The following is a 21,725-nucleotide window of genomic DNA, read 5'->3' as shown; positions in this document are numbered from 1 at the left end:
AATGCACAAGGTATCATTTATAATGACTGTATGTCTATGACCAACACATATGACACACCTGTGACTTTTACCTATGGTTTTCAATGGGTGCTTTCTGCAAAGACAGGATGCAGGATACACACTGGAACCTTAGCTCATGACTTCCATGAGAAACCCACACAACCCCACTGAACAAGGTTATAACAAAACATACACACAGAATGGAAATATGTATTTGGCCTGAAATCATGTTTCCAATGTCTAGATACATCAGAGATGCCCTGCAGTATGACCCTGCCACCTCTGCAAAAATACTGATATGGTGGCCTTCCAGACAGATATTGTGTGTATATTTCCCCTCAGTGGAAATATTTACATGGAGAGAGGTCTCCCACAACTATATGCAACTCATTTTAAGCCAAACTTTTGCATTGATGCAAAATGATGAAGTCAGCCTTTCAAATACGGCCTATCTCACAGTTGTAGTAAGATTTCTCCTGTGGCATGAGCAGTTAATACACAGTTTTCTATATTGTAGTCTTAAAAAGGCAGTGGTTCAACTCTGGCAATGGGTTAGCAATGTATGTGTCACAACCATGGCAGTCAGAACTGCATTATCTAACATGTGTGAACACTGACTTGGCTAAAGGATTTTGATCACTCAATATACATGTTAGGGGATGCATGATCATTCTAAAATAATGGTTAAATCAGACCTTGAAGTGTGTGCAGTCTGATACCTCTACTTTAAAGATTCCTGTGGCAGAAGCAATTAATGCACAGCTCCTTAGAGTGAATATATGGATAGGTAGCGGTTCAAACCCCATTAGTGTCCTCTACTGTAATTGCATAACAGATTATCTGAATTATGTAACAATGGATTCATCAACAGATGTGATGTAGTTAAATCAACACATGGTGAACAGTTACAAGGCAACATCATTTTGATAAGACAAGCACATGTTATCTGTCATATGGCTTCAAATGCACCACTTTAGACAACTATTTAAGTGCGTGCTTTCTGACAAATTTCATAACGATCTGTTCCATGGCATTAGTAGTTAATATGCAGTTCTCCAGGATGTAGACAGAGATAGGTAGGGGTTCCAATCTGGTAAACGAAACATGGAATTCAATAGTGACAGAAAGGGCTGTCTTACTCAACAGATGTTGATATGCAAATGCACACTACTGTGAACACCAAGGTTAAAGGTTTTAAAGGCAAAAAATATGTTTTAGGAGAATCAAAACCATTGCAAGAGACTGCTAATTTAATCCCTTTAAGTGTGTGCTTGATAAGAATTCCAATACAGTTCTGACTGTGACAGCAGTGGTTGTTATACAACTCTATGAATTATGATCACAGGTAGGTAAGTGTTCAAGTCTATCAAGGTACAACTACTGTGTGTAAAAAACTGCTAGCATTCAGGAATGGTTTCTCTAAAGCAATTGATGATTGTAATTACAGTACACTTCACAATTGGGGAGACACAGGCCACATGTTTTAAAACATTTAATGGAAGCCATACATATTCCAACACAATGTTCAGATTATCCCTTCATGTGTGTGTTATCTGACAAGTGTGATATGAAGTCTTATGTGGTGTCTTAAGTTGGACACAGGTCAAGAGAAGCTTGATTTACATCGCATGTGTTCTAATCCAGTGGTGTATGTTTTAATTATTTTGTTTACATTGCAGTCTTTGCTGACAAGAATGGCTTATTCAACAGATCTTGATGTATGTCATGCTACAAAGTGGTCACAAAGTGTGATAGGACTTTTGCTATGATGTTTCTTATGGTGTTGGGATGGGTAGGTAATGTTCATCCAATAATTGCTGTTTGTCCTTATGAGCATACCCGGTATAATGATGTTGTCTATTTCACAACTGTTAAAACAAAGCCCAATAAGCAATCAGAATTGTGAACTACTTATTGCCATTTGTTTTTTAGAGGCAAAACTTCTGAAAATGTGTCTCCAGCAACATGACTGTGGAGGCAGCCACTCAGTAGAAGTAGTGGGTGATGCACAGAGGATGACAACATTGTTATAAGTCAGTGCTCTTATGCAAAAAGAGACTCTGCCTAGAAAGTCTATACTAAGACAAATTCTCCCATCCATCTTCAAACCTACAAAGAACTATGTAACCTCACCAAAAAAAGCAAAAAACAAATTACTCTTGACAAGAAATACTTTTATCTGAACCCCCAAACAACCCATTGTAATAATCACCCAAAATTTTGGAACTCTATTAACCAAATCCTGCACCATGGTAAGCCTTCAGTTCCAAACCCTTGTCCAAATAACACCCCCACTGAAACCGTTACCATATTCAACTCCCATTTCAATAGCATATCAGCAACTTAACACAAACTCTTAGCTCCCCAAACCCCACATATCCCTCCACTACATCTAAACAGACCCCAAACTCCCACACACACTCAGAGCCCTCCCCTCCTGCAAACAACAACTCTTTTATTTGCAACTGTTTTTTTACTAGCTATGTAAAACACCTCCTCAAGTTCAAGCCTTGCGCACCTTCTGTGAACAACCTTTCTCCTTTCTTCCTCAAACTAGCAGCTAACTCCTTAGCTTACCAAACATCTATTCTTATAAATCGATCTATTAGTGAATCCACTGTTCCACTGACCTGGAAACAATTTTACACCATACCTCTCCATAAAGGGTGGCAACTTCACAGAACTATCTAACTTCTGGCCTATAGCAATTCTGTCCCCCCTCGCCAAAATACTGGAAAAATGTGTACACAGGCAACTCATGAGCTACTTACTCAAAGAAAACCTAATTACAAATGCACAACATGGATTCCATCCTTACCATGGCACAATTACTGCACTCATCTCCTTCACAAACTCAGTCTCCCTTGCCAGAGACAATAACAAACTTACTTCATGTCTCTTTCTTAACCTAGCTAAGGCATTCAATACTGTCTCTGATCTTATGTTACTCTCCAAACTCTCTGATCTCAACCTATCCAAAACCACTATTTTCTGGTTCTGCCGGTACCAATAAAGACTGTCCCTCTTTGAAACCCTTCTGTTAGGAAGAGTATAAATAACTCCACAGGCAAGCTCTAGAGCTTGCCTGTGGAGTTATTTATACTCTTCCTACAAGAAGAGTTTCAAAGAGGGACAGCCTTTATTTGGAGCTTGCCTGTGGAGTTATTTATACTCTTCCTAACAGAAGAGTTTCAAAGAGAGACAGCCTTTATTGGTAATGGCAGAGTCTGTGTGTTTCTTGGTTTGTGATTCTGTGGACTATTTTCTGGTTCTCAAGCTATCTCACTAATAGACAGAAATCAGTTAAATGACTGTCCTCAATGTCTCCCTTTCTCCCCATCAAAACAGGTGTTCCTCAAGGGTCAGTTCTTGGTCCCTTATTATTAAATATCTTCACTAATTACTTGCAGTCTTCCTGTCCTGACTCCTCACTTATACAATATGCAGATGACTCCTCAGTCATCTCTACCTCAGACTCCCATAGTGACCTTCATCTCCTCACACAAAACTCCTTTAACTCTATTGAACAATGGCTCTCCAATAACCAACTCATCCTGAATCCTAAAAAGACTAAGCTTCTTCTTTACTTACCTAAATCTCTCTCACATCTCAAGCCTACCTTTTCCATTACATCCCTTGACATCACTGTCATTAATGCTGAAACTCATACTAAACTGCTTAGTCATCATAGATGACCAACTCAAATTCGAACTCCATGTCAACCACTGAGTCAAAAAAACACATTAAAAACTGGGGCTTCTATATAGAAATAGCAAATTTCTCACAAAAGACTCTAGACTTATGCTTATCCATAATTTCTTTCTTCTTAGTCTTCTCTGTTGTTCACAAATACTAACTAACCTACAAGCCTCTCTCCTTTCCAAACTGGAGTCCACCTATAGCAAAGTTACTAGATTTGCTGCTAAGGATACCTCAAAGACACACCACTGCCAATACCTCAATCTCTTACACTGGCTAGAGTTCCCCCACCAACTATTTTACTCCCAACTCCTTATGATTAATTCCATCTTAAACAGACCATCTGCCTGTCCTTCTGTCTCCCTACTAATCTCACACTATATCCATTCCAGAACCCGGAGAAGTTCTGACTAACAACTGCTGGAAATTTACAAACCCAAAAAAATCCATAGACCACAATTTATTTTGCTACACACCTGCCCTAGCCTTGAATAAACTATCCTTGCACATCAGAAACATAACCCATGCACAAGAATTCAAAACAGCATTAGAAAAACATTTGCTTCAGACCTGGACCTGTCCACTGTAGCAAGGCAAACACAAAGCACCTTCCCTATTTCCATTTCTCTTTCCTGATCTGCTCAGCTTCATTATTACTTTTCTGGTATCTTCCATACCTTCCTTATTACTCTGAATAATACTCTTGTTATTCACATAGCTACAAACTGTCAGGACAATTCTCTAAACTTCTAAGCTAGACACATCACTATTATTGTGTCACATCCTACCAGCCTTGTCAAAACATAACTGCCTCCAACTTCTTCTCATAATTTTTATACATAGCTGTGAGCTATTAAACCTTATCTGTACACCTATTCTGGGTCTATATTACGGCATCAAATGGGCTGTTTTCTGAACTAACCTTTATTGACACATATTAAGAAAAATAAAAAAACCCAAAGGGCCACAAAAATGATTTTTTTTCCCAGGGGAAAAAATTGCTTGGCCGTCATCGGGATTTTGCCCTTTCCTCCACTGTACTGCGATCTCAGAGTTGGTATATTTAGTTAGGGGGGTGTGGGGGCACAGCTTCCCACATGGAGGGGGTGCAGGGGTGAAGCCCCCCCACTTCGTACACTCTGAATATTTTTTTTTGTATTGGCCAAATGATTGTTTCCCCTGGGAAAAAATTTGCTTTTGTGGCAATTCAGGGTTTTTGTATTTTGCTTAATATGTGTTGATAAAAGGGCGTTTGGTTAACAGCCCATTTGATGCCATAATATGGACGCTCCTATTCCATATGCTTGCGTGCCTTTGTGCATTTAATTACACTGTATATTTTCATCATGCCTGTGAGTACTTTCCCTTTTCGGTATAGTTCAATTGTGTGATTACTTACCTTGATACTTTGCATATAATTCTCTTTCTATGAACTATATTAATTACAATTGTGCATTTTTTTGTTTCTTTGTGAGTTTATGTTTCTTCTGTGGAGAGTTGTTCCCCAGGCCTCCGCTGAAAAAAGGCACTAGTCCAGTCGAACTTTCCCAGTTAACAAATTTCAAATAAATAAATAAACATGTGCACACCTGTTGCCTGTGACCTCTAGCACTTTCCACACTTCAGTTACTAGCTGATGGTACTATTGGACTTGTCTGTAGTGCATGCTGAATGTTGTGATCCAGGTATTACAGATGTGTCGCACATTGCTCAACGGAGGAGACATTTTTGTTTTTACCATGACAGGATACTGCCTTCAGAGGCCTACTTTGTCAGGCTGCATTACCTTATGTATGTGTGGCAGCAGGAGCTACACACATAAGCCACACATGTTTTACCATCTCAACACATGTAATCAGGTGAAACTGCATGAATCAGTTCTCATTGCACAATACTATGACAAGGCACGTTTTTACTCTCATTACTTTTACTGGGGACTAATTTACATACATAGGTATTCTTCCTTTCACACATACCTAATCATGTTTGTAGGCATACACTGACATTTTAAGACACACAGCCCTGATGTTCCTGGACTGCCTACACATGACTTGTATATTCCAGAATTCTCATACATTTGTCATCATATGTCCACATCTCCAGTGTACTTCAATCTTCATCTCTTATAGTCCTACATCTGTACCATTGCATTGCAGCAAAATCTTCAAGAAGTTCACTGTTCAAAGTGACAATTCTGTTTCTTTTGCAGGTCCTTGTAGATTACACTATATACTGATTGGGGATGTATCAACTGCAGGTCCTTGTAGATTAAACTACATACTGATTTAGGATGTATTAACTTCAGGTCCTTGTAGATTACACTGCATACTGATTGGGGATGTATTAACTGCAGGTCATTGTAGAATACACTGCATACTGATTTGGGATGTATTAACTGCAGGTCCTTGTAGATTACACGGCACACTGATTTGGGATGTATTAACTGCAGGTCCTTGTCGATAACACTGCTTACTGATTTGGGATGCATTAACTACAGGTCCTTGTAGACTACACTACATACTAATTTGGGATGTAGTAACTTTCTCAATTCCTACCCTTCCTAACATACATGGTACTGCCACAACTGTTATTATTGCTTCCCCGATCAGCTTGTCTGTGAGTTATGCTCAGGGATATTTTTTATTTTTCTCATTTGGTTCACAGTTTAACGTACATAGTCTTCCATTACCATTGCAATGTTGCTTAAATACCTGCAAAGCATGAGGATTTATAACTTGTGTTAACTACCTTTCTGTCCAGACATCACAACTGCTTCAATGTGGACATTTACTGCTTGTGTTTTATTTCACAATATACATACCAGTGCTAGCAAAGTTTCTACATATCCACCACCTGCACTGACTGCAATGTCACACTGCATCAGGTTTCCTTGTCCACTGGTATAGTACCTCTTAATGGTCTATGATTTACAGGGATATCCATGAGTTTGACACCAGTATTAACTCTGCCCCCCTTAATCCCTTCTATAAATGGAGATCTCTGGAGAAAAATGTAGAATTCTACTTTAATAAATAATAACACTCTTAAAGGTGTACACTGCTTTCATTTTAGAAAATGTATACTAATTCACAGCCTGTTACTCTGTCCAGATCTCTGAATTAATAGTACTCACATTTAAAAAAAAGTCCCTAATTGTCCCTGATTATTTCTAGATTTGCCCTAATTTTTGATGAGATTTGCCCTTGATGTGTTTGAGAGCTGTGACTGGTATCACTAGACTTCCTCTTTCTTCATGTATTCTAAGTCACTGTGTATACAAGTCCTGCTGCACCTCATTGTGACAATGAGCATGTGTTCTATCCACAAGCAGGACCTGTTTGACATTTAGAGTAACATAGAGTCTTGCATATTTGAAGAGCAATTATGCCATCATGCACAGCTGGTGGACCATGTTAGCTTCAGTGCAAAGCGTATGCTCTGTTAATGAATCCATGGGTTTATGTTTGCAAGTATTACAGATCAAAGCACCTAACAACTTTTAAAAGCTGCTTTACCTTCTGCTGTTGCTCTTTGCTGGCTGGCCTTGTCCACTGTTAATCCTTAGAACGAGACCCCACCTTAGCAGCCCTTAGGTATCCTTAACAAGCTTTTGTTAAGCACTCCTAAGCACTGCTAGAATGGAGCCTTATGTGATGTTTAGCTATTCTCAGTCTCAGATTATAATTGTGACACTGTATACACTACAATAGCTCACTGAGCACCTTTTTCACATCAGAAAGGATCATAAACAGCCTCCCTTTTCCCCATTTTAGAGCATGATCACAGTGTTTGAAGTTAAAAAATAATATTTTTCCTGATCATGTAAGCCACTTTTTAAAATTCACTTTGCTGAGTTACATACAGGTAGGTTATGGTTATCACACTGACTAGGGTTTTAGGTTCCTTTCTCAGTGTTTAAATAGGTTCCATGATTCTTATCCACTTCGTTTCTCAAGAATTCTAAACAAAGTGAAAAATAATGGTGGGAAAATAGACTCAGAATCGGGACATTGTTTTTTAAATATTACCTAATTCACTTAAAAGTTAAGAGAACAAATATTTGTGTTGTACTTCAGTATGCTTTTTCTGAACAAAAAGAAGTCTGAAACTTACAAATTTACCATTGCCATATTCTAAACTTAACCTGGCAGATTTCTTTGAAAATGTCACAGAAGCACTATCCATCACTAACGAGTCTATACTGACTGACATTTCATCTCTATCTAGATGTTGCCAATCTGTCCTCATCTATTTTTCTGTCTCCCCAACTTCAGCTAACAGCATCACATGAAGGCAATTTTAATATTTTATTGAAGATTCAGATACCTGAAGCTTTGGTTGCATTAAGCCAATCAAAGCTTGAAATCAATGAAAAAAAAATCACAAAAAAAATTGTTATAAGGGAACAAGATCCACTGCAAGCCATTTCCCCTTCACAGTCTCCTAATGCAGGAGTATCCTATATACTAATGCAGTGGTCACTCAACAATGGAGAAAAAGACAGAAAAAAAAAGAAAAACAGGTAAACAGTTTGATTCACTGCCATCACACAAAGATAAGGCATTACTGCTGTTATTTCCTGATTGATTGATTGATTGATTGATTGATTGATATTTATTTATCAGGAATGCCCAACTGGATAATTGTACCCATTTTCAGTGAAATCCTTGAGTGAAAAACTCCATAAATATAAGAACAGAAGATGCTTGAATATATATATATATATATATATATATATATATATATATATATATATATATATATATATGGGAAACTGACATCTTACACAATATACTGTAAATACATAGATTAATGGAAATCTTAATATATACATATATATATATATATATATATATATATATATATATATATATATATATATACACACACACACCTGCCATCAGTAAAACAAGATCAATACAATATCAATTAGCACTGAAACCTGTTGACATGTAATCAGTGAGTGACTGTGTCCCTCACTCGTAAAGCAAATGTCCAAGTGGAACATTCAAGCATTGGATAAGGAGGAGGTGAGTAATGGGGGGGGAGTGAGAAAAGTATTTGTTAGAGGTAATAAGTGGGGTGGATATGGGAGGCAGGAGAGTAATGAGTAAAAGCAAGATTAAGAGTAATAGAAACAAAAGAAGGAAAGGGAAAGAGAGACTTTAGATAGATATTAGAGGAGTGGGAGCTGACATTTTAGCCAGGAGACCAGCAAGTGCAAAGCCAGAAGTTTGATATAAATTTATTTAGTTGTGGCTTTAATAGATTAATGTTATACGTTACCCTAATGGGTGCAGGGATGGTAGTTTATACTCTTGTTACACCTTGTGAGTTCACAGACTTTAATGGCAGTTTTGTAAGGATTATAGAAGTCAAGTAGATTTTTGTCAGAAGATCGAAGTCACAATTCGGAAGGTATTGGTGGAAAATTGTACTTATAACTGGACATGAAGTGGGATTATATATAATTTTATGTAAGAGGTGCTGGAGTATAATTCAGATGGATAATTCTAGCCAATTTAGAGTTTTTAGAGCAGAATGGTGATGTGTTCTATGACTTGCATTAGCTGTAAAAGTTGCTTCCTTATTTTAACAGTGTTGTAGTTTAGATTTTATGGTGGCCAGAAGATTAGTAATATAGTAGAGAAGGGAGTAGGTATGCTGTGGCAAGAGTGACTCTGATGGATGCAATAAGGACTTTGCTGGTATAGTTTTCATATTTTTGTAATTTTTTAATATTACTTTGTATTTGGAGATCATATTTGACATTGTCATCTATTGTCACCCCAGCAGATTTGTATGGGGCATTAATTTTATAGGAGTCTTGTTTAGAGATGTGATTTTATTATGTTTCTCACTGGTAAGTGATTTAGGAAAAATAAAAGTTCTTTGGTTTTCTTTGGATTTAGAAGGAATTAGTTATAAAACTAGTTTTTAATAGAGTTTAAGGCATGTTGTAAAGCCTTTTTTAAGTTTTCTAGACTGTCTGAGAGGCAGATAAGGGTGGAACCATTTGCATAATGTGCAATGGATGCTTGTTGTATAGAAGTATAAAGATTGTTTATAAAGACATTAAATATAACAGAACCAAGGATCGAGCCTTGTGGAATACTTATATTGATAGGTAGATAGGGAAAGGGCAAAATTCCATTTGGCTGCCTGGTAGCACTGTGACCAGTCATTATTAAACCACTGCAAAGCAGGTTGTGAGTTATCCACCGTGGACTGTTGTCGTAGGATTTTTTTATAAGACATAATGTCAAAGCTTTTGATATGTCTATGATTAAGGCAGATAGGACTTTACCTCTGTCTCTGGCTTTATTTATGTTATTTGTAAATATTAGGAGTGCATTTGTTGTGGTATGGCAGGTCTAAAACCGTGCTGAGTATTGGTTTGTAATTGTTCTCTTCAGGAGATGCTGGAGTAGTTAGTTGTTTATGGACATTTTTTTCCAATGCTTTTGGGAAGGAGATTTGATGGTCATGGGTTTGAGGTTAGATATCTCAGTAGAAGTGCCACATTTGTGGAAAAGGATGATATTGGATTCCTGTATTGACCTTTTAATACAGATGGAGACTCATGCATATACTGGCTAACTGACTGAATGGAGCTTATACTGGGGAGTAGTACTTTTAAGCTGCATCTTCCTGGTTAAGAAATATACATTACTGTATTTGTCTAAACATGGCATTCAAGTTAAGATACCTCAGAATGTCTTAAAAGATCACTGGCCTCAAAAATCTTAAGCTATCGAGATAGACTGACAGCCTTCTCTCTGTACATTGCCTCCTATAGATTCCTCTATGGGGTCTGTGTCTAGCCTTTTGATCCTTGAAAAGTCTAATTCTCTGTTGACTTCTATTCTTCTGCAGAACAAGTGGTTCCTTAAATACCAGACAAAAGGAAATAACCCTTCATTAGCAGGTAATAAGACATATTAGCATGAGAGTTTCATATATCAGTATATCATCCACCTGTGGGACAAACTTCCACTACATTTCAAGCAGAATAGCATCCTTGCCACATTCAAGGTAAACCTAGATAACTGGGTAGATGACCTCAAATTCTCTCTTGGACTATATTGTGTTACTGTCCTTGAGCCCTGAGTGAACTTTTGAATATGGGTTATTAACTAGGCTTGTAAGAGTCTGCAGACTGATTGTTGGTACTTGCCTACAAACCTATGATCCTAATTAATTACTCAATCAAATCAGGAATGAATACAGTCATATATATAAAGTAATTAATCATTTCCTTATATTGTGCATGCTGTTAAATGTACATCACTGTATACCTTATCTTGATTTTTTCCCCACTTTGACTCTTATCTGGGACAAAGAACTATCAGCTTCATAAAGGTTTTCAGTAATAATTGAAAAAGTAAATAAGTGACCTTACATTTGTAACATTTATTTTATTTTTCATTTACAGTATCAACAAAGGAAATTTAAAGATCTTGTGCAACGATAAAAATAAGCAATAAATATACAAAATGCCACTTCTGTCTTTCTCTGTGATTTTGCTGCCTCTTTCTCTTTCTTGTTACTGTCAGTTTTGCAAGCCAATGGCACAAAATATCAAAGGTCTGACCATCAAAGGAGATATAATAGTTGGAGGGATATTTCCACTTCAGTACCAAAGGATTAACCGTGAAAACCTTTTTACTTCTCAGCCTGAACCAATTTATTGTGAAACGTAAGCAATCATTATGACTACTTTTTTATATAAAATAAAGTATTTTATGAAAGGTCATATATCATTTGTGCAAGCAAGATTAATTACTATAAGAATGATTGGGCTATGCATGCAATTTTATTATGATTTTCTTGGACAGGACACAGAAGAGTTATATATTACAGTTATAATGAGGATATAATGTTTGTTTTCATAAGGAATTATCCTAATTCAACTCGACAAGTGAAAAAATATTATTGTCATTTATTACCTACTGATGAGAAAGAAGCACAGAAACACAATGTTCATTTATGATCTAAAACATCTCTGCTTGAAGCCTGCCAGAAGTTAAAAAATCCATAAGTCATAACAGTAACTCCCCCAGACTACTTACACAACTATTAAACCTATGAGAAGCATGGCTTCTATAGTTTCGAAGAGATTTGTGCTGGCAGATTGAATATTGGTTCACTTGAGTGCTGAGCTTCAGAAACCAAACCACTGAAACGATTTTCAGCAAAGTTCAGAGTAATTTTACATTTATGTGTGGGGGGAGGGCACCACCATACCCTTTTAACTTCTGTATAACTTTACTCCAATGTTGTGCAACATTGGAGAAAAGAAAAAGAATACACTGTCACTAAAATGAGTTCAGTTAGTTGACTTTGGAGTATCAGATTTGTTAAAGAATGGTTGATCTAATTACACAATCCACAATCTCACAATTGCATCCTCACCATCAAAACTAATTTACTGGACAATTATGTTTACATTCTGAGCCGAATTTATTTTTGAGTTAGACTGGCTTCATTTACTAATGAAATCTGGCATTGCAGTTTCAATGCAATGCTTTTTAATGTGAAAGAATGCTGCAATGTTATATTTTCTAACTATACGTTTCCATATAGAGAGGTCGAAACACTGCCTTTTAAAACTAAACTACATTTTGACATACCTCTCAACCTTTTAGCACAAGAAATTTGGACAAAGCCAAAAATAAAGGTTGGTTCAAGAGCCCAAAAAGAGGGATATATTTTTTAATATTGCTCTTATAAACTTAGAAAATTGCTAGAATAACAGGTTCTGTTTTAGCATGCATTTTCTGAAGAATATGGAGTCTGAAACTCACAGGCCTGTCATTATTTAGTGAATTCAGTCCCCAGTGAGTTGCTAGAAAATCACATATTTTATGAGTAACAGACCAGAAATATGAGACAAAAATCTGGACATTCTATGAAATTTGGATGGTTGAAAGGTATCAGTTTTGATATTTAAATACAATTGATGCATTACAAAATACTTTACTGGAGCCTGGTTCTGTGATGGAGAGAGATAGAACCCTTACTATAATTGAGTCAACAGAGGTTCAGTTATCATTCCTGGCATTCAAGCAGTCAAGCAAGTAGGGGGAAGAGTGAAGAGGAGTGACCCATTTACCTCTCACAGGAGTGGGAGTGGTTGGTCACATTCAGGAGCACAGTAAGGCTGTGCAATTTAAGTGGTGGAAACTGGGAAAAACTATTGCGCATCCAGGGTGGGTCAAGGCTGTTTGGAGGGAAAAAATGAGGGCTGGTATCTACCATCAGTCCATTGCAGGCCCCTCCCCAGAGCTTCAAAGGGTGTGTGCATGAAGTTCAAGTAGAAAGATAAAATATCTCCTGATGGCTACTAAATGATAGCCTCTCATAGGTTCATAGATTCACAGGTGTTTACTAGGCTAACAACCACAAGGCCTTTTTTAAGCCTGGCCATGCATCCTAAATCTCTGACAAGTTCTGGTACCCTTGATAAGTATAAGCCTATGAACCTATGAACCAGAGGCCTAGGAGATGAACCATTTACAGGCTACCTATATCCATTAGAGACATACATGCCAAACCAGAGATTAATTTCTTGTTCTGAATCCAAATGTCCAAGCTATACTTGAACGGAGTTAAAGTTATTTCCTAGATAATTCTCCCTAGTTGATAGGGAATGAGTGGGTATATTGATTAGGATGGGGCTGGTGACTGGCAGGCAGTGGGGGGGGGGGCAACAAAAATCTTACTGGTGATAAAGAATACAATGTGAAGCTTTTGATTTAAGAACTTGAAATAAATCAAGCATATCCTTGTGGTGGTGTATAAATGAGTATACAATGATTCACAAAATGCAAAACCATTAAATGCAAGATGATGGGCACTTGCATTTTAGTAAACCAACTTATTAAAGTCCCAAAAGAGTGAATGTGAAAAGATCTGAAAATAAACCAGCAGTTTCTTTTTGTAATCAGTGACCTATAACCCTACCAGTACATTCAGACCACATTTATATAAATACTGGTAGTGTTATGGAAAAAAATGTAAAGGGATTTTGTAAGGTAAAATGTAGTGTTAGAACTTGCTATAGCATGCATTGGTGAGGATGAACAGTAGGGCCAAAGTAGCATATCTCAAAAAGTTCAAAATATGAATCCTACACTGATTGAAAAAGGAACGCAGAAGCTTTCCTGTTCCAATTGGTTAAAAAATGAACAGTGCTTTCAGACATTCTTTGCCTAGTATAAGGTAATATGTACAGTTGGGGTGGGACAGTGGCCAGCTTAGGGCTAACACACATGAGTAAGAAGTGATAGGGGGCTTGTAGCATAACCTCATTGTAATGCATGGAAATATTACATACCAAATTCAGGATAAAAGACACCTTTATTAAGCAGATTCCTGATGCATGATTGGTGGCAGTTCTATTAAGCACCTTTCAGGGCTGTTAAGTTCCAGTCTTGTGCTTGGAGATAACAGCAGGCACTGCAGAATAATGTTCAAAGCATTTTCACAGATTAAGTAGCTATTAGAAACTGCACACACACCCACACGCACGCACACACACACACACACACACACACACACACACACACACACACACACACACACACACACACACACACACACACAGACACACACGCACACACGCACACAAGCACACACGCACACACGCACATAGGCACATGCATGTAGATAGATATGCTTTGACATGCATGTAGGTATGTATAGTTAGAAAATATATATATGAATAAGAATCAACACTGCAAAAAGTTGAATATCATTGTACAGAACATTGAAACCATTTTTTTTTCCAAAATAAAACAGTATCCAAAAAGGAACATGAAAATATGACTGTAATGTTGGGGAAGCCACCAAGCTACCCATGTGTGGTTACAAAAATCACCAGTATAACAATGGCGGTGAGGCTGAAATGTATACATTTTAAAAGCATGGACTGCAGTTAACATAATGAGGGGAATGGAGGTTATGCTATAAAACCTGGATGGATAAGAAAAACAAATGTTCTTCATGATATATCATGCATGCAAAAGGTCAGAAGGCATCTCAGACAAGGGTTGTGCAGCCTATGTAAAATCTGAGGTAAGAGATAAAGGAGAAAATGCAGGTACAGATGGAAAACTACTTGTAATCAGTACAGAAGGTAATGAAGAACAGACCTTGTGGGAGTAATACCCTCTGCAGACTGAAAAGGTACTACCAAACAGGATAAGATGGGCCTTGGAGATTAATAAGGAAAACATGACACGTTTTGGTGACCTAAACCTTGAAGGTAGTGGATTTTAACATTCTGCCATCTAGGCTATAGAGAATGTATGAGGTGGTGTCTTTATTAGTTCAAATGAAATGTAGACAACATGCACATGAAAAAAAATAGAAAATAAATGGTTATAAAAAGCAATGCTAAGTAAAGTAAGGGACTCACACATTCATGTCAGCAATATGAAAGAATACCACCAAACTAAAATATAAGTCACAAAAAAAAGTGGGGTACACCCTTGTCCACATACCAATGTCACTTCTTTCAACGAAAACACAGGTGTCATCTCTAATACAGATCAGTTGATAATCAGAGCCAACATTCATTTTTTTTTTTTTTTTTATGTGACAGGTGTGAAGTGCAGATTAGACCTTTTTTTCTCCACAATTTGAGGTGCACCAAATTAGGGAGTAGCAATGGGTACTAGATAACCCAGCTATAGCTGTGCAACAACCCCCCCCATCTGCTTTCATATACGTACCTAGTATTTTTTATAGTTCTCAATCTGTGCGAGCACTCTTCTGATTGTAAATCGAGTGATAAATACAACTGTGCAGGAACACAAAGCAGATTTCTAATAGTTCTTTTATATACACAAAGGTAGGATGGGTGTTGTTAAAGGAAAGGAGTTAAACCTAGATCTCTTTTTGTTTAAACAGATTTGTAGTTGACAGATTTATTTGAACTGAACAGAATTAGCAGCATTATCATGGAAAACTAGATGTTTCTTTCCAGTTGCAAATGGTTTAACTAAACTGATTGGTAGCTCATCAACTTTAACGGGTTTTTATATATGTGTATGTATTTGTGTGTGTGTGTGTGTGTGTGTGTGTGTGTGTGTGTGTGTGTGTGTGTGTGTGTGTGTGTATATATATATATATATATATATATATATATATATATATATATATATATATATATATATATATATATATATATTTGCTAATCAGACCAAAAGACTGTTTGTAATCCAGATGGTGCAGTCCCCACTACTGACCCCCCTCCATTTATAAAGGATTGTGTGGCCAGACCAGGGGTGACTTTATGGATCTATGGATCTCTACATTTTCACTGTTTATTTCTGAATAATGTTAGAGAGTTGCTTTGTCAGCGAGCACCTCAAACATACCAGGTTAAACCTCCTTCCACACTTTCAGACCACAAACTGAAGGCATAAAAACTAAAGGAAGCGGTATGCCAATATTCATTAAAGATAAATACACCTCCAGATTGGTTAAACAGTCTGATTCCTTGGAGATACTTCAGGTGCTACTAACTGTTGGCAGGAGACTTATTCAAGTAATTGCCAGATACAGGACCCCCTCCATGAATCTGGACACCCACTCTGCCTGTTTGGATCTACTTGAGCCATCTGAACATGGTTTTGGGCTACTTTAACTACCCATGCATTGACAGGGTAAATTACTTGTGCTATACCCACTTGCCCAAAGGTTCCGTGACTTCGTTAACTCCAATGCCCTGGACCAGCTGGGTGACACTCCCACAAGGGGTGTCAACATCCTGGATCTGGTGCTTACTAATATGGTGTGAGTCTTCCCTGGTGAGATCTGACCACATATCAGTTTCATTCGAATTAACTATCACACCTGACCCCCACCCACAGCAGCAACTAAACTAAAAAACTTCTCCAAAACAGATTATAACCTCTTTCAGGATGGTATAAATAGCATCACTGTACCTCCCCCTCAGATGGAACTGGCAACTAGGCTGAATTCTACACCAGTGCTTATACAAACATTTGTATTGACTCGGGCATACTTGATGTGACCAAAACAAGCTCCTCAAGGAAGAGAAAACCTGCCTGTGGACAACTGCCATTAACAGGCTTTACAATAATAATAAGAAGAAATTGCTGTCTGAGAGTAAAAGGGTGCATGCCCTAAACTGGAAATACTCCCTCCTCAGTTTAAACAAGCAAATAAGACTTTTTATGAAGTCCTCCAAAGCAAACTATGAATTCAAATTAGCAAAGTTGCCTTACCTGCAAGGCCATGGAGCAAATCATCATGGACCTTATAAACAAAGATGTAGTCAATCTACAAACATTTGACCCTACTCAGTTTGGATTTGTCAAAGGGAGATCATGCCTGTTAAACCTGGTGGACTTCTTTGAGACAGTCACCAAGGCTGTGAATGAGGGAAAATCTGGATATATAGCCTGCCTAGACTTAACCAAGGCTTTTGACACTATCACTCACCATGCTAGGTACCAACCATTATATCATTAGATGGATCACTAACTAACTCCCTGATAGAACACATATAGTCAAAATAGGGGAAGCTAGATCCAGTAGCAGACCTGCAACCAGTGGTTTTCCATAGGAATTAGTCCAGGGACCTCTTCTGTTTGTAATCTATTTCTCCAAAGTACAAGCAAAAATTAAAGGTCTGTGGGTGACAAAGTTTGCTGATTCCTGCAAACTGGGAGCAGTCAAAGAATCTCCAAATTATGTCAACATCCTACAAGATTGCAAAATAGAGGCAAAAAGGTACTTAAACTGCCTCTTTTTGTCTGCTTCAAACTAGGTATCTACCCAGAAAGGACACAGCTGAAATCAGGTCTATAGATTGTTCTTCCCTGTTAGATTCTAATAACTCCTAACAGTTTGGCTATTTAGACACTTACCCTGCAATCTTTAACCTGGGGGGGTACTAGCCTACTCTGTTCGCTATGTTCACTTCACTCCGCTCCCTGCTCCCTATTTCCACCCACCCCCAGTACCACTACATTTATTCTTAGCCTTAACCCCACCCATAATTACCACCAATTAGGCTACACCACTAGTCACCCCCTCCCCTACATCCAACACAATCATGCTACTACCTAATATAATAACAATCCTAACCTGTGTAGTTCTAGCTCACCTTACATTCTACCAAGGCTCCACAGTCACATGCCCCAACAACTTCCACTGTACTTTCTCATCACCCTCCCTCAAACATTTACACTATAACTACACAACCCCTACCACCAAAAACATCCTCCCAATACACACACTCCATTACCAAACACCTAACACACTCAAAAATAAAATATCCCTAAGATACCATAATCAATTTACTATGTATATAAAACATATCCTAAACACCCTCTATAAACAAGCCCTTGCTTGCATCCATCCAAACCCTGGTCCTTCCAAATCCAACCCAACCACAAACCTAGTCCAAGCAACCCCACACCCCCACAACTCAACTCCTAGCCAACAAGAAAACAACAGACCTACTTATAATGTCCCTAAACATCAGAAGCATATGCAATAAAATCCAAGAACTACATGCCAGCATAAGCATATATTCCCCAGATATTCTCTTCCTAACTGAAACCTGGCTCAAACCTCACATCAAAAGTGAGGAAATACTTCCACCTGAATACAACATCCTTCGCATAGACAGATTGTCAAAAAAAGGAGATGATGTAGCGTTGATATTTAAACATCACCTCAATATTCAACTCCTGAAATCATCTGCCCCTCACCACAACAATAAAGAAATCCTTTATGCCAATCTCAAACTAAACCCAAACAAAACAATCTATATCACAGGATGCTATTTCCTAGCAGGGCAAAATATTACACCCCTAGAAAATCTCCTGAGCTGGGCTACTCTATCTCTGCCCCAGGAAACCATAATTCTTGGCAACTTTAACATAAACTGGCTATCCTGTAATAACAATCTCCCAAACATTCACCTTAATCTCCATGGGTTCACTCAACTCATCCAATCCCTACCCAAATCAACAAAAACCCTAATAATCATACCTTACTTGACTGGTTCCTAGTCAACAAAGACCCTCACTCTTACCTAGCAGGCTGCTTACCTGACAGTCTTAGTGACCACTCCCCCACTTTCCTAATTCAGCACCACCAAAGCAGTCTCAAGCCCATTATCCACAGGCAAATATGGAACAAGTCCAGTTTCAACCCCAACACCTTCATCTCCTCCCTGCAAAGAATTAACTGGTCACCACTAAAATACCTCAGCCTAGATGAGGCTGTCCACTTCTTCAACAGCACCTTCCTCTCCATCCTAAGCACCCATGCTCCTGTAAGAAATGCCAAAGTCAGATCCAGGTGTGCCCCATGGTTACAAAAGACCACCAGAACCCTAATGAAATCCAGAGATAAGGCCTGGGAGCACTGGCGACTAACAAAAAAATAACTCAGATAGGCAATCATTCCTTGAACTGTGCAATAAAGCCAAAAAGCATATAAAATTAGACACATCCCTCTACTATAAATCCACCCTAAACTCTACCAACCACAACCCTAAGCAATTATGTCCACTATTAACAATATCCTCCACCCAGGAAAGGTTAATACCCCCCCAGCTGTCCATTCCCTCCTCCTCCAGCAGTATTGCTGAATCCTTCAACAAACACTTCACTGAAACTATAACATCTCTAAACAAACAACACTTCCCTACAACCCCCCCAACTCCTAACCCCAAACCCCCACTCCTCTTTTCTTCTTCATCTAAGTACCTACCTCCAACATAAAAAAAAACTATTGTCAAAACCTAAACCCACCAAACTCGCAGCTGACAACCTCCCCTCTGAATACTTGAAAATTGCAGCTGATACACTAGCCTACCCAATTTCAATTCTAATCAATCATTCCATAACAGAAGGCTATGTTCCCTCGATATGGAAAATATCCCACATCATTCCCCTCCACAAAGGCACCCCCTCCACTGACCTCTCCAATTACCGCCCCATTGCTGTCCTCTCCCCTCTCGCCAAGATACTTGAAAAATGTATCAACACCCAGGTCTCCAACTACATCCTAGCTAATAATCTCCGCTCCAAAATGCAACATGGTTTCAGGCCATATCACAGCACTACCTCTGCTCTTCTCTCCTTCACCAACACTATACTTCATCACAAAAACAATGGCCTCTTCTCTACTGCCATATTTCTAGATCTCTCAAAGGTCTTTGACATGGTATCTCATGAGCAACTACTCTCTACACTCCCCAACCTCTCCTTCTCACAATCAGCCTGCAACTGGTTCCACAGCTATCCACACAATGCCAGCAATCAGTAATCAGGGACGATAACCTATTACCTCACCTCCCAGTTACTCTTGGAGTTCCCCAAGGGTCTATCCTTGGCCCTCTGCTATTCTCACTTTTCACTAACAACCTACATACTGCCACCACACAAGCATCTCTTATACAGTATTCATATGACTCTACTCTTATCTGCTCTACCCCCACTCTACCAGAACTACAACAAATCACACAGGAATCATTCTCTTTTGTAGAAAGCTGGCTATCCAATGCTCACCTCCTACTCAACCAAAGTAAGACAAAACTTCTCCTGTTCCAACCTTCCAAAGCCACCCAACCCCCCCCCCCCACTTCAACATTCTCACCAAAGGCAATACCATCATCTCTCCATCAGAACACACACAATTACTCAGTGTGGAAATAGACAACAAACTTAGATTTGACACCCACATATCTCTCACAATAAAAAAAGTTCACAAGAAACTTGGTGCATTATATTGAAGCCGCCAATTCCTAACCAAGGTGGGTAGAATCTCCATAGCCAATCCACAGCTAATCTCCACCCTACTGTATGCATCTCCCATACTTACCAACCTTAGACAGACAGACCTACACAAGCTGGATGCTTGTTACAACAAAATTGCTAAATTTTCCACTGGAACCTCCTACCGCAGCCATCATTGTATCTCCCTTAAAGAATTAAACTGGCTAGAACTCCCACAACTCTTTCATTTTAATCAACTCACCCTCGCTCAAAAACTTATTAATCATCCCCTTAAAATCCCTTCCCTTCAAACCCTTCTTCAACCCTATCACCCCACTAGGCCCCTAAGATCAAGCAACAAAAATCAACTCACTGTTATCAAACCCAAAAACTCAGCAGGAGAAACCATATTTTCATGTACCAGATCTAAACTTTGGAACAATCTTCCACCCTCTATAACTACTCTACCTTCCAGCAGCCTTTTCAAGACTGCGCTCAAATTCCACTTCAATTTGCACTGGCTTTGTCTTTGTTCTAATCCAGACTAATACCCCCAGCCTTACCCCCCCCCCACCTAGACTCTTAACCCAACTATACTACCGCCACTACTAACCACAGTCAGAAATAGCTAGTTGTCTTTACATACTTTAAAATCTTGTCTGATAACTTTGTTACTAATATTATAAACAACAAGAAACTATCTTAACTTGCAACATTTACTGTATATACTGTTGATAATCAATATCTTGTTATTGTATTAAAGCCAACAACCTGTAATGTTGTTTACTATTGCTGCAACTTTGTATCTCTATTTATCATGTACATGATGTGGAGCTTTTCTCCCCGGGCATCTGTTGAAAAAGGACCTGCATCCAGTCAGAATTTCCCAGTAAACAAATGTAAATAAATAAATATAATAAAAGAGGGTCTTACAGAAACAAATGATTGGTGCCAAAGTCATGGCCTTAAACTCAATGCAAAAAAATGTATTATCATCCCTTTCAGTAAAAGTGATGTTTCTACTAGCTATCACATCATTAGCAACACCCTAAGTACACACACAGTGATGAGAAACCCGGGCACAAGTTGACAGCAACCTTACCTTTTCTCACCATGTCTACACAGTGGTAAGAAGGGCATTCTATATTGCTCATTTCATCAGTAAGGGCATTGCTTCCAGAAAAAAAAGAAGTTATAACTTCCCTGTACTCTTCCCTCATTAGGCCAATAACTGAGTATAACGCCCTTTTTGGTATG

Source organism: Protopterus annectens, chromosome 16.part0, assembly GCF_019279795.1.
Source record: "Protopterus annectens isolate FY-2018-M chromosome 16.part0, PAN1.0, whole genome shotgun sequence".
Lineage (NCBI taxonomy): Eukaryota > Metazoa > Chordata > Ceratodontiformes > Protopteridae > Protopterus > Protopterus annectens.
This window is presented reverse-complemented; position numbering follows the sequence as displayed.